Source organism: Telopea speciosissima, chromosome 1, assembly GCF_018873765.1.
Source record: "Telopea speciosissima isolate NSW1024214 ecotype Mountain lineage chromosome 1, Tspe_v1, whole genome shotgun sequence".
Lineage (NCBI taxonomy): Eukaryota > Viridiplantae > Streptophyta > Magnoliopsida > Proteales > Proteaceae > Telopea > Telopea speciosissima.
Window position 1 is genome coordinate 8,629,691 of NC_057916.1, and position 15,366 is coordinate 8,645,056.

General features: G+C 38.0%; 1 long non-coding RNA gene and 1 pseudogene across 1 annotated transcript; both read left to right on the forward strand.

Moving 5' to 3' along the window:
- Positions 1-614: 614 nt before the first annotated feature.
- On the forward strand, positions 615-14,993 carry LOC122655492 (annotated as a pseudogene).
- LOC122648990 lies at positions 6,991-12,326 on the forward strand. The gene is made up of 4 exons (XR_006331154.1): positions 6,991-7,211; positions 7,614-7,679; positions 8,138-8,189; positions 12,232-12,326. It is a non-coding gene; the product is annotated as an uncharacterized LOC122648990 (long non-coding RNA).
- Positions 14,994-15,366: the final 373 nt, after the last annotated feature.

The following is a 15,366-nucleotide window of genomic DNA, read 5'->3' on the forward strand; positions in this document are numbered from 1 at the left end:
TAGATTTGGGATAGAATCTCACTGATTCTGACTAAATTTGACCGACACATGACCAGAATCAGATTAGAATCAATCGAACCAGATTTCGATTGCACTCATTAAAACCCCATAGCTTAGCTAGAAATGATTTATGAAGGCTGGTCCGATCTTGATCCTGGTCCGATTCCAGTTCAGACACAGAGCACCGACATGGAGTCTTGGAGCCGTTGTAAGCTGACAGCAACATTAAACTGAAATACTGATCACCGCCTTACCATAAAAAAATCTTACCTTAATTGACACAATGCACTCAAATCTACAGCTGGCGCGTATCTTTGACGCCACCTCCACTATATGCCTGTATAATAAATATTTGCCCTTCTCGACCGTTATTTCGTTTCCTGTCGTTCAAACCAACTCTATTTTCCCTCTCTTTCTCGTGCTATCTCTCCGTCCTCCTCTTCAAGAAACCCCGCTTTCGGCCCTTGAAATTCCTTCTTTTTCGTTTTCCCTCTCTTCTCTCCTCCGCCATTTTTAAGCGGTTCTACTTCTCCAACTCCACCGATCTATTTGGCTGTTATGTAGTTTCCTATTTCCCTTTTTATTCCTTTCTCTCGCTCGCTCTATCTCGCTCTATGGGAGATGAACGTGATTATCATTCGCATTCTTCATCGCTGAAGCACAAGTTCCGGTCAACCCTTTCTCTCTCGTGTTGCTTCGGCAACGGTCACCATGAACAATTCGTAGACGAAGACAAGCCGAGGCTCGTCAGATCTTCGTCTGGGTGGCTGAGATCGAGGGCTCACGAGTTTCCAGAATTCAAAGAAAAATGCCGGAATCTCCTCTCCCGGAAGGGAAGAGGAGGTCGTAGACACTCGGCCGATTTCAGGTACGATCCGTTGAGTTACGCTCTTAATTTTGACGAAGGACCAGGCGACTTTCAGAGCGACGAGTTACCTCTTAGGAACATGTCACTCAGGCTTCCAGCGACGACACCAGCGAAATTACCTCACCCGGACTCAAATTTGGCTGGTTCAACGTTTTACATTGGAGTTTCCTTTCTGTCTTATGATTGGCAATGTGAATTAGATAATTCTCAACTCAGGTTAGGTGCTAACTGTTGTTCCATGGATACTATTATTTGAAGTAGATAATTTTCACTCGTGGCCTCACCTTCACCTTCACCTCCTCCACCTCCGCCACTGCTTCCACCCTGCTGCAACCACCCGCTCCTTCCCCTTAGACCACCGCCCCCCCCCCCCCTTGTATAAACTAGCGTTGGGTTTACGTAGTAAAGAAGGTCCTTCTATCTATCAGAACCACCCATCTCTTTAAGCCGTAGCTTCTCACTATTTTCAACCCAGAATTCATGTCGAAGTCTGGTTAAAATCGACGAAGTCACAGTTAGGAGAAAACGAAGGTCACAATCCATTGAGCTGAAGCATCCTCAGTTCCTTTATGGGAGAAGTCACCGGATTCAGGTGTGGAATTGATGTCTCCCGGAGCTGACTCACATCGGAACCGGTGTTATCCCAAGGCCATTTTGAGGGAGAAAAACAGATAGTAATGATGCCGGGAACAAGTGAGTGATTCTCTATTTCTTTTAAATGTGAGCTCCTTTTTTTTCTGTTTCTCGTTTCTAGGGCTTTTAGGATCCATTCTTTTTTTTAATAAAATTAAGGACCCATTCAATATTTCAATCCTGAAAAGCAGATGCCTACCAATTCTAGGGCTTTTAGGACCCATTCTTTTTATCTGTAAAATTAAGGACCCATTCAATATTTAGGCACCGATTTCCAGTTTAAAATCCACGTGGTGATTAGGCTGATTAGCAGATGATTTTGAATTTTGATAGTTATGGCGGGACTTAGGAACAGATTTGAGAGAATATTTTCTTACAATATTATTATTACATTTAGTGGGATCCATCTGTAGCTGCTGTCAATTAATAACTGACTCCAGATCGATATTTTTTTTTTGGTAAGAGACTCGATCGATATCATTGACACGATTGCACGCATGTCTCTACAGCTGGCGCGTATCTTTGACGCCACCTCCATAAATATCTCTCGTCGACCGTTATTCCGTTTCTTCGCTTTCAAAACAACTCCAAATACTTTCCATTTTGTTTCATAGCCCAAGATTTGATTAGCTTCGTGTACAAGTCTCAATATTACCTTGCAAGAGACTTTCTATTTTCGAAGTAGGCAGCTGCAGCTATATGTATTCGAGACCATTGTCTTTCCTCCACAATTTATAAATGAGATTGAATTTGGCTTTGTGCTAATGGTTGTGTGATACAGTGAGGTGAGAGACGTTATAGGTGAGATACCTAGGAGAGAATGAGAGGCTCGATCCACCCTAACCCCTTCTACCTTTTCTATCTTCTTTTTCTTTCCATTCGACATCCTGTGTTGTGGTTACTGTTCTGAGATCTTTTGTTCAACTGAGATTCTATCGTGAGTGTTGTGTTACTGCAGGAATTCTATGTTGAATGTTACAGGAGTGCTTGGGCTTATAGTTTCTGGTTGGAGAAGACTGAACATACCTTGCGGCTCACTGGACTGAGTTGCTGGAACTCTATGTTGAATGCTACAGGAGTGCTTGGGCTTATAGTTGCTGGTTGGAGAAGACTGAACATACCTTGTGGCTCACTGGACTGAGTTGCTGGAATTCTATGTTGAATGTTACAGGAGTGCTTGGGATTATAGTTGCTGGTTGGAGAAGACTGAACATACCTTGCGGCTCACTGGACTGAGTTCTCTCCTACAATAGAAAATTTTGAGCCCCAAGATCTTCCAATCCACCCATCGGTTGCTGGCCAACTTTTGAGGTTCAAATCAATACCCCAGCCCTGCTGTTCGACAGTAAAATCAGAGTCATCTGCTGGTCCATCAACCCTGTGGTAACTAGTTACTAAGTTATGGTCCTTGTGTATGATATTTCTTAAATTCTTAAGTTTCAGTTGGATATTTATTGTTTCACATCCTTTTTGTAAATAGAATTTGTGCTTCCTCCCCCCCCCCCCCCCCGGCCCCCTTAATCAGTAGGTCTTCCCTTATGGTATGCATTTTGAGGTTTATCTCTCTATTTTCTCTAGAATAAGCTAACTCCAATCCATAATTCTGTAAATGCTAAATTTTTGGATTCTATTAAACCTATAGAAATTTGTATAAATGCTATCTATTTCCTAAGTCCTAACTAGATCTTGATCTGCGTTTGAAAACTTCAGCACCTAAATTTTTTTGGGGATCAATGAAGCCTAATGAAGAATTTTATTTATAAGAAAAAGGAAGAATGAAATTTTACAACGAAGAGCCAGCAATAACACAAACAACTCAAGCTGTACACTACGAAAACAAAATCTGCAAACAAAACTATCTATAAATTCTGAGAAAATTTCCATCACTGGACTCTTCTCACAAAGGCCATAGCCCTCCATATCTTGAGACACCTTTAGAACCAAATCCCACAAATATGCAACTCCAACATTGGATGCCCATCACTTCACATCAAAATCTACAAGATGAGGTGAAAGTAGACATAACTATCCTTCCTTCGACCCTTCTCAGAATAAGAAATCTCTTCTGAGAAAGTAAACTTGATACTTGATTGTATTTCTGAAGCACGTTCGAGGCTGTTTCTTAAGCTGGAACTCATGCTTATGGACTAATTGTTAGTTTCACTGCCAGACACATGTTTGACAAACTGTCAGGCCAAACAGATAGGATTTCGTATTGGTCGTGCAGATATGGAAAGAAGCATCTCTCTCTCTATTTGTGGGATAAGTAGGAAAGATCCTGCTTTCTTATTGGCAGTTTCATGCAGCATGTTTCCTCTGGCGTTTTTTAAGGAGATCAATTTTTTTTATTTGGGGGATTTTGTTATTTTAGAGACTTAACCAGAAACTATACTTCATTTAGGCTACTTAGCTGGCTTTACTCCCCCAGCATCTTGGCTGATCAAAGCCTTGAATTTTTTTCCTTCTTCCGCTTTTTTCTTCCTTATTTTTTAGTCATTCTAATTTGTGCTATTTTGAAGTGCAGATCGTAATCTTCTCTGTTCGCATTTCCTTCTTCCTCTTTGGATTTGGATTTGGATTTTGGGTTTTAAATCTTAGTCCAGTTCTTAGTCTGAGTTTTTCATAATTATTTTTTGAAGAGAGGGAGAGAGAGAAGAAGAAGGATCGGGACAGGGACAGGGAGAGAGATAGGTATAGGAATAGGGAGGGGGAGGGAAAGAGGGAAATTAAACTTAAATCTGATTCCAAATTAACATGTGAACCATTAAACAATCCGACACTTCACATCGAGCAAATGAAACTTGATGAAACTTAAATTTGATTGCAAATGAACATACTATGCTAATTTTGAAGGGAATTGCATACTTGTGCTGAACTTCTAAAAAGTTGCTTGTTATTGCAACTTATTTAAATAAAAAAAAGCTGGATATTATAGTATGGTGATTTTGTAGATCAAAAGTAAACTCTATCAGGTATCTAGTTCAGTTGCTCTATAACAAAACCTCTTTGACCTGACGTAGTCTGTTGGACCTATGGAAAAGCCATGTGTACTGCGTTAAAGAAAAAATGATCTGGAATGTTTGGAAATTGACCACTCTGCTCTTTTTTCCCTCTTGGCTCTTGCAAAATTACATCTTCTGATCCTTACAAGGGTGTGGGTTGGTGAAGCTGCAATGATTTACTGAACAGAAAATGCAATATCTAGGACTGAGATGTCTATGGAATTGTTATTCCTTTGTTGTTTTATCTTTTTTATTTTAATTTTTTAGTGTTATTTTGCTTTGCTCTTGTTGGCCCTTTATAAAATTTCTTGTTATTTATCCCTGGGTGGGTTGTCATGTTTTTGGTTTTTGCTATAAATGCATAATAATGTGGTAGTGGAGTTATTTTACTCCCACTTGTATTATACTTCATTTATCAGATACAGTGGTTGCTCTCTCTCTCTCTCTTCCCCCACCCCTCCCAAATGACTTCTATTCTTCACTGATTTTGTCTTGAACAGTTATCCTCATGCTTAGTAATTTTTGCAGGGAAAAGGAGATGGTTTGCATCTTGAAAGAAGTGGTCTTCCTGACAACTGGGACGATACAGAGGGTTATAACAGTAAGTCCTTCATCAAACCTTTCTTTGTTTTCTTTTGTCATATGCAAGGCAAAAGAACTATTATGCCTCTTTGGTATCAACTGGATTTCGGGTTGACCTATCTTTTGCAGGAATTGTACTTTGTTATTTTCTTTTCATGGTATTCACATATTCTCTGTGCAGGCTATCGATTTGGAGAAATATTTGACAGTAGGTATGAAGTTACTGCAGCCCATGGGAAAGGTGTTTTTTCGACAGTAGTTCGTGCAAAGGGCCTCAAGGCTGGGAAGGGTGATCTTGAAGAGGTGGCTATAAAAATCATACGCAATAATGACACTATGTGAGATGATGTTACCCTTTTTGCTCTCAGATTGCTTTAGTTCTAGCTAAATATTGATTTTAACTGGATAGTGCAAGTTACTGTTGACTGTATTTCAATGCACAGGTTCAAAGCAGGTTTAGAAGAGCTGATAATATTGAAGAAATTAGCTAGTGCAGATCCTGAGAATAGACACCATTGTGTTTGATTTTTCTCAAGTTTCAAGTACCGAAATCATCTTTGTTTGGTTTTTGAATCTCCTCATATGAATCTTCGTGAGGTACTAAAGAAGTTTGGTCGTAATATTGGCCTTAATCTGGGAACTGTAAGAGAATATGCCAAACAGCTTTTTATTGCATTAAAGCATCTGCGGAACTGTGGAGTCCTGCATTGTGACATAAAGCCAGATAATATGCTGGTGAGTTTAAATTATTCTTCCATTACTGGGGTGGTTTCTTTTATGACTTTCTAACATAGGTATGTTGTCCCGTTCAGGTAAATGAGACAAAAAATGTGTTGAAGCTTTGTGATTTTGGTAATGCCATCTTTGCCAGAAAAAATGAGATCACGCCATATCTTGTGAGCCGCTTTTACCGAGCTCCTGAAATAAGTAAGTTCTTTGTTCATATCCCTTGATTTTTTATTTTTTAAAATTTTTTTTTTGGGGGGGGGGGGGGGGTTATGTGTTTGTTGAGATATTGTTTTTTTTTTATTGGTTTCTGTCAGTAAAATATGTAAATTTTCTTTTCCTGTTGCAGTTCTTGGCTTGCCATATGATCATCACATGGATACATGGTCTGTTGGTTGATGTTTATATGAGCTTTATTTGGGGAAAATCCTTTTTCCAGGCCCATCAAACAATGACATGTTGCGTCTCCACATGGAGTTGAAGGGATCTTTTCCAAAGAAGATGCTCCGCAAGGTTGAAATTTGATATTTGTTTTCTTCAGATTCCCTGCAACCCTCACGAGGGGTGTTTAAACCCTTTATTTTTTGCAGCTTTGTTTCCATGGTCATCAATATCTTTAGCTTATCATTTTAGGTTATTGAATGGAAATACTATGTTATGATTCTTATTTTTATTGTTTGTGCTGATTTCAACATCTCTTGCTTTTTCTACAGGGTGGAATTACCAATCAGCATTTTGACCAGGATTTGAATTTTCATGCTACTGAAGAAGAACCTGTTACAAAGAAGGTGGAATTACTTGTCAATGAAATCTGTAGTGATTATGTTTTAGTGACTGTTTCTATTGTTATTCCTACTACTGCAACCACCCTATTCCTTCCCCCCCCCCCTCCCACCCCAAAAAACAAAAAAAGAAAAGAAAAGGGGAAGCATCATTGCCCTCATTTTAATTTAGCCTTGTAAACTATGCCTGCAGACTGTGACGATGCTGCTTCTCAATATTAAGCAAAAAGATATTGGTTCCTTAATTACAAGCTCCCCTGGTGAGGATCCGAAGATGTTGATGAATTTCAAAGATTTAGAAAAAATATTTGTCTTAGATCCAGAGAAGAGAATGACAGTATGTCAAGCATTGAGGCATTCATTCATCACAGGCAAGTGACCAAAGATGCTGATTTTATGACCCCAGAAATGCTGTTGAGCTAGATACATGTACATTATGATCTAAATTTATTTTTATCTCTCTAATCATTGGGCATTTCTCTGTCTTTATCTCTCTGTGATTGCCTAAGAGGATCGACACAATGTTATTGGCATGGATGAAATGCGAAGAAGATGATGTCTGGTCTGAAGACCTTCCTACATGGCGGTTCTTTCAGTTGGATGGGTTCTGTTTCTATTGTAAGACAATTCGCCAAAGGCGTTTACATCTCTTGTAATCATTCTTAATGATGGGCTTTGAGAAGATTTAACATATTTGTCCCCCCTTGAAATTTTTGTTTGAAGTTTGAAAACAGTGTGCTGCAACCTTTTGCAGGCTTTAGTGCATTAGAAAATTCACACCAATGCTAATTACTAAATTAAACTCAATGAGGTTGTGAAAAGTGTTCCTATGGCTTTTGGAAAAGATAGACTCGAGTCACTCGACAGAATCTTTTCCTTTCAGATAGCTTCCATCTTACATTGGATTTCATCTTTCCAATATTTAGTGGATACTTGGATATTGCATTTTTTTTGTGTATACATTTTTTTCATTTATCCAAATCAATTGGGTCCTGGAGTCTAATTCTATTTTTCATTCAGTGTTTCATCCAGGGCTATGACGCAACCAATCAGTGCTTTAGATGCTTAGAAGGCAACCAAAAGAAGGTACCCTGGTTTGTTTATTAGGCAGCTTATTCTGAAACCCTTGAAACTACTTTGCATGCTCTTAACTATAAAATTGGGCTCCTGAACTGTCTTCAGACTTGGAGAAATTAACCAGAAGAATTTTACAACCTGAAGTTGAATGGTCCATTTCTTCCTTGCCTATCAGAGCTCTCATGCCTGTTTGCATGTACATGTTTCTGCATTGTGTGTGTGTGTGTATGTGTAGAAATAGAGGTTCAATTTCTGTAATATGGAATATTTTAATTTTTATTGGTACACCCTCCTACAAGTAACAAAAAGAAAAAAGAAAAATGAAAAAAAAAAGATTCTTAGGGTGAATAATCATAATTTATATTCTGGTAGTGGCTAAATTATGATTAGAAACCTTTGAACTGTTTGCCCTCATTATTTTTTGTGAAACTGCATTACATCTGATCTATGTTATGGTGGTTCTGGAGGCTTTTGCACTGGCGATGAGAGGTTGCAGTGTTGCAGTTAATGTTCAAATTGGTTAGTGGTTCTGGTTGTTTCAGGTATTTCGTTTCATGGATATTTTATAAGGAGATCATGTAAATGTTGTTACTTGTATGGTTGATCATACTCAGGAAACCTTTTAGATTTGACCAGTTAGTTGGATGCTTTCCTCATCTTGCCTCTAGCCTGCATTGCTCTTTTCAATGACAGCCTAGAGTGGTCAATGAGATGGCTGATGAGTTGAAAAAGAAAGGCGTTTTACTTTTGAGATTCTGTTATGGGAATACCATTCCATTATGAGGTGTGGGCTTTTATAGGGGGTGGGGGTGTAGTTCTTTGTTGTTGTAAATTTTCTGTGCTCTTGCCTCCTTGGAGGCCTGTTATAGCATATTATCTTTCTTTTAATAAAATTTATGTTAATTAACAAAATATATTGTTAGTGTTACCATTTAAAGTGTTCCATATGTTTCAGATATTCTTTTTTCCCTTCAAATTATATCCCTCATAGATATCTTCTGAACTTTTGACTCATGAGGAGGTTTGATTTATCTGTTGCTTGATATACTTTCAGAGCTTGTGTGGGTATCCCTTATTCATGTACACCATACTTTTGCAACATCAGGTTCTGATGGTGCTTTCAATTTTTGGGACTAGCACAGTAAACAGAGACTTAAGGTTTGGTTACCTTCTTTCTGTTTTATTCTTATCTAACCCCAATGGTTGTTATTGGTTTCATTGAGTGGCAATTATTTTTACACGATATTTCACTACTAATTAACAGCCTGTTTGTGGAGGATAAGCAAATTTTTAATGAGAAGATGATGTAGAGAAGATTCACCAAAATCTGTGGAATATGAGTTGGAACTTAAGAAAAATGCTCACTTTGGATAATTCTCCTGGTGCATGGTCTGAAACCCAACCCTAAATTTAGACTAGGGCAGAAGTTGCAAAGGCTCTAAAAGGACAGAATAGGCTAGTTAGGAAACAAGAAACACTGACTACAGGAACTGGGTAGGCCACCAAAACAGCATGTATGATTAGAAGATTAAAACAGAAATGAAGGAAATCGAAAGCTCATTAACAGAATGGGGGATATTTTGTTACTCAAAACTACAGAGCTGATGAGCCTGAAACTTGGGTTGAGTAACTCTTTAGATCAAACCTATCAGCGGTTAAACCAGGACAGATATCTCCGGCTAATAATAGCAGGGTGTGATCGGGGCTGATATGGGAACTAACAGAAACAGAGCAGGGGTGTGGAAAGTGGTAACAGCAGGTGTTAAAGTAGTGTTAGAAGATCAGAATCAATAGAGAATGAGGGGGGATTAATTATGATTAGAAACCTTTGTTCCTTTTTCCCTCATTATTTTTTTGTGAAACTGCATTACATCTCATCTATGGTTTGGTGGTTCTGGAGGCTTTTGCACTGGCGATGAGAGGTTGCAGTGTCACAGTTAATGTTCGAATTGGTTAGTAGTTGCATGCGATTTTAATTTTCTTTTCTTTAACATGATCCATGAGTTTTACCTTTTTCATGTTTTTCCTGATAGGAAACATAGGTTTAGTTTTGTCTCTACATTCTGTGGTGTATAACAATGCTTTTTGATTTTTCTGGGACATAGGTGCTCCATCAGGCAAAACCTCGATAAAAGTCCTAGTCCAATACAGCGAGGCCCACTATTATCTATTGGCATTTTCATTGGTAATTTTTGTTCAATTTCAATGCCTTGCTTCACTTTGTTCTATTGAGTTCATTTTATTTTCCTTATTTTGTTTTTGTTTCAATTGCTATGCTTAGGTTATTCTCTGTATCCCTTCTTTCTTATATTTGAAAAAGAAAGATAGTCATTGAAGAGAAAGGAATTTTTTCGATAATGATTAATAACTCTCGTCTCTCTCTTTTTTCCCTCTAAACAGTTGTGTGCGTGTACAAGAGGGCATAATAACCTAGAAGTGACGTTTGGGTTTTTCTTAGCCGATAAAATGTCACTAATCCGTGCTATGATGTACATGGTGGCACAATGTTTGGGTGCAATGTGTGGTGTAGGGCTAGTAAAGGCCTTCCAAAAGTCTTACTATGTGCAGTATGGTGGTGGGGTGAACGAGAGTGCCGATGGCTACAGCAAAGGTATGGGTTTGGCAGCAGAATTTATTGATACTTTCATCCTTGTCTACATCGTTTTCTCTGCTACTGATCCCAAGAGAAGTGCCAGAGCCTCCCAAGTCCCTATAAGTTCACCTCGGTTGGTGGGACAACTAGGTTTTTTTATCGCAACCGTGAATTTCTTCCTTCTTCCTCTTTTCTCTTCTTGATTTTTTAGTCATTCCCTCGCAGTGCACATTCTAATATGCGTTATTTTGAAGTGAAACTTGTAATCTAATCTTTATGCATTTCTCTTTATGTGATAAACTTGATAGGGTTTTAAGAACCAACTTGAGTTTAAAATCCATCGTTTGCCTGGCAAACTAGGAAAAAAAGAAAAAAAAAAGGGGAAGCATCATTGCCCACATTTTCATTTAGCCTTGTAAATTATGTCTGCAGACTGTGAAGAGGCTGCTTCTCAATATTTAGCAAAAAGACATTGGTTCCTTAATTACAAGCTCCCCTGGTGAGGATCCGAAGATGTTGGCGAATTTCTAAGATCTTCTAGAAAAAATATTCGTCTTAGATCCAGAAAAGAGAATGACAGTATCTCAAGCATTGAGGCATTCATTTATCACAGGCAAGTAACCAAAGATGCTGATTTTATGACCCCAGAAATGCTGTTGAGCTAGATACATGTACATTATGATCTCACTTTATTTTTAGATCTCTAATCATTGGGCATTTCTCTGTCTTTATCGTTCTGTGATTGCCTAAGAGGATTGACACAGTGTTATTGGGGTGGATGACATGCGAAGAAGATGATGTTTGGTCTGAAGACCTTCCTACATGGCGATTCTTTCTGTGGGATGGCTTCTGTTTCTATTGTAAGACAACTCGCCAAAGGCATTTACATCTCTTGTAATCATTCTTAATGATGGGCTTTGAGAAGATTTATCACATTTATCCCTCCTTGAAAATTTTGATTGAAGTTTGAAAACACTGTGCTGCAACCATTTGCAGGCTTTAGTGCATTAGAAAATTCACGCCAATGCTAGTAACTAAATTAAACTCAATGAGGTTGTGAAAAGTGTTCCTATGGCTTTTGGAAAAGATAGACTCGACAGAATCTTTTCCTTTCAGATAGCGTCCATCTTACATTGGATTTCATCTTTCCAAAATTTAGTGGAGACGTGGATATTAAATTTTTTTGGTTGTCTACATTTTTTTCATTTATCCAAATCACTAGGGTCCTGGAGTCTAATACAATTTTTCATTCAGGGTTTCATCCAGGGCAATGACGCAACCAATCAGTGCTTTACATGCTTAGAAGGCAACCAAAAGAAGGTACCCTGGTTTGTTTTTTAGGCAGCTTATTGTGAAAACCTTGAAAGTGCTTTGCGTGTTCTTAACTATAAAATTGGGCTCCTGAACTGTTTTCAGACTTGGAGGAATTAAGCAGAAGAATTTTACAACCTGAAGTTGAATGGTCCATTTCTTCCTTGCCTATCAGAGCTCTCATGCCTGTTTGCATGTACATGTTCCTGCATTGTGTGCGTGCGTGTATGTGTAGAAATAGAGGTTCAATTTCTGTTATATGGAATATTTTAATTTTTATTGGTACACCCTCCTACAAGTAACAAAAAAAAGAAAGAAAAAAGTAGATTCTTAAGGTGAATAATCATAGTTTATTTTCTGGTAGTGGCTAAATTATGATTAGAAACCTTTGTTCTGTTTGCCCTCATTATTTTTTATGAAACTGCATTACATCTGATCTATGGTTTGGTGGTTATGGAGGATTTTGCACTGGCGATGAGGGGTTGCAGTGTTGCAGTTAATGTTCAAATTGGTTAGTAGTTGCATCCGATTTTAATTTTCTTTTCTTTAACATGATCCATGAGTTTTAGCTTTTTCATGTTATTCCTGATAGGAAACATATGCTTAGTTTTGTCTCTTCATTCTGTGGTGTATAACAATGCTTTTTGGTTTTTCTAGGACATAGGTGTTAAGTTCATGGAATTCCAGTAAGTTCTTCATCTCTAATCCTATTACTCCATTTTGTCATGGTTCTGGTTGTTTCAGGTATTTCGTTTCATGTATATTTATAAGGAAATCATGTAAATGTTGTTACTTGTATGGTTGATCATACTTAGGAAACCTTCTAGATTTGCACATTTAGTTGGATGCATTCCTCATCTTGCCTCTAGCCTGCATTGCTCTTTTCAATGACAGCCTAGAGTGGTCAATGAGATGGCTGATGAGTTGAAAAAGCACGGCGTTTTACTTTTGAGATTCTGTTATGGGAATACCATTCCATTATGAGGTGTGGGCTTTTATAGGGGGTGGGGGTGTAATCCTTTGTTGTTGTATATTATCTGTGCTCTTGCTTCCTCGGAGGCCTGTTATACCATATTATCTTTCTTTTAATAAAATTTATGTTAATTAAACAAAATATATTGTTAGTGTCACCATTTAAAGTGTTCCATATGTTTCAGATATTCTTTTTTCCCTTCAAATTATATCCCTCATAGATATCTTCTGAACTTTTGACTCATGAGGAGGTTTGATTTATCTGTTGCTTGATATACTTTCAGAGCTTGTGTGGGTATCCCTTATTCATGTACACCATACTTTTGCAAAATCAGGTTCTGATGGTGCTTTCAATTTTTGGGACTAGCACAGTAAACAGAGACTTAAGGTTTGGTTACCTTCTTTCTGTTTTATTCTTATCTAACCCCAATGGTTGTTATTGGTTTCATTGAATGGCAATTATTTTTATATGATATTTCACTACTAATTACCAGCCTGTTTGTGGAGGATAAACAAATTCTTAATGAGAAGATGATGTAGAGAAGATTCACCAAAATATGTGGAATATGAGTTGGAACCTAAGAAAAATGCTCATTTTGGATAATTCTCCTGATGCATGGTCCGAAACCCAACCCTAAATTGAGATTAGCGCAGAATTTGCAAAGGCTCTAAAAGGACAGAATAGACTAGTTAGGAAACAAGAAACACTGACTACAGGAACTGGGTAGGCCACCAAAACAGCATGTATGATTAGAAGATTAAAACAGAAATGAAGGAAATCGAAAGCTCATTAACAGAATAGGGGATATTTTATTACTAAAAACTACAGAGCTGTTGAGCCTGAAACTTGGGTTGAGTAACTCTTTAGATCAAACCTATCAGTGATTAAACCAGGGCAGATATCTTTGGCTAATAATAGCAGGGTGTGATCGGGGCTGATATGGGAACTAACAGAAACGGAGCAGGGGTGTGGAAAGTGGTAACAGCAGGTGTTAAAGTAGTGTTAGAAGATCAGAATCAGTGGAGAATGAGGGGGGATTAATTATGATTAGAAACCTTTGTTCTGTTTGCCCTCATTATTTTTTGTGGAACTGCATTACATCTGATCTATGGTTTGGTGGTTCTGGTGGCTTTTGCACTGGCGATGAGAAGTTGCAGTGTTGCAGTTAATGTTCAAATTGGTTAGTAGTTGCATCCTATTTTAATTTTCTTTTCTTTAACATGATCCATGAGTTTTAACATTTTCTTGTTTTTCCTGATAGGAAACATTGGTTTAGTTTTGTCTCTACATTCTGTGGTGTATAACAATGCTTTTTGGTTTTTCTAGGACATAGGTGTTGCATCAGGCAAAACCTCGGTAAAAGTCCTAGTCCAATACAGCGAGGCCCACTGTTATCTGTTGGCATTTTCATTGGTAATTTTTGTTCAATTTCAATGCTTCGCTTCACTTTGTTCTATTGAGTTCATTTTATTTTCCTTATTTTGTTTTTGTTTCAATTGCTATGCTTAGGTTATTCTCTGTATCCCTTCTTTCTTATATATAAAAAAGAAAGATAGTCATTGAAAAGAAAGGAATTTTTTCAATAATGATTTATAACTCTCGGCTCTCTCTTTTTTCCCTCTAAACAGTTGTGTGCGTGTACAGGAGGGCATAATAACCTAGAAGTGACGTTTGGGCTTTTCTTAGCCCATAAAGTGTCACTAATCCATCCTGTGATGTATATGGTGGCACAATGCTTGGGTGCAATGTGTGGTGTAGGGCTAGTAAAGGCCTTCCAAAAGTCTTACTATGTGCAGTATGGTGGTGGGGTGAACAAGATCACCGATGGCTACAGCAAAGGTATGGGTTTGGCAGCAGAATTTATTGATACTTTCATCCTTGTCTACACTGTTTTCTCTGCTACTGATCCCAAGAGAAGTGCCAGAGACTCCCATGTCCCTATAAGTTCACCTTGGTGGGTGGAACAACCAGGTTTTTTTTATCGCCGTCGCAATTGAATTTCTTCTTTCTTCCTCTTTTCTCTTCTTGATTTTTTAGTCATTCCCTTGCCGTGCACATTCTAATATGCGTTATTTTGAAGTGAAACTTGTAATCTAATCTTTATGCATTTTTTTTTATGTGTGAAACTTGATAGGGTTTTAAGAACTGACTTGAGTTTAAAATCCTTAGTTGGCCTGGCAAATTAGGAAAAAAAGAAAAAAAAAGTGGAAGCATCATTGCCTACATTTTAATTTAGCCTTGTAAACTATGTTTGCAGACTGTGAAGAGGCTGCTTGTCAATGTTTAGCAAAAAGACATTGGTTCCTTAATTACAAGCTCCCCTAGTGAGGATCCGAAGATGTTGGCTAATTTCTAAGATCTTCTAGAAAAAATATTCGTCTTAGATCCAGAGAAGAGAATGACAGTATCTCAAGCATTGAGGCATTCATTCATCACAGGAAAGTGACCAAAGATGCTGATTTTATGACCCTAGAAATGCTGTTGAGCTAGATACATGTACATTATGATCTCAATTTAATTTTAGCTCTCTAATCATTGGACGTTTCTCTGTCTTTATCTCTCTGTGATTGCCTAAGAGGATTGATACAGTGTTATTGGCGTGGATGAAATGCGAAGAAAATGATGTTTGGTCTGAAGACCTTCCTACATGGCGGTTCTTTCAGTGGGATGGCTTCTGTTTCTTTTGTAAGACAACTCGCCAAAGGTGTTTACATCTCTTGTAATCATTCTTGATGATGGGCTTTGAGAAGATTTATCACATTTATCCCCCCCTTGTAAATTTTGAAGTTTGAAAACAGTGTGCTGCAACCTTTTGCAGG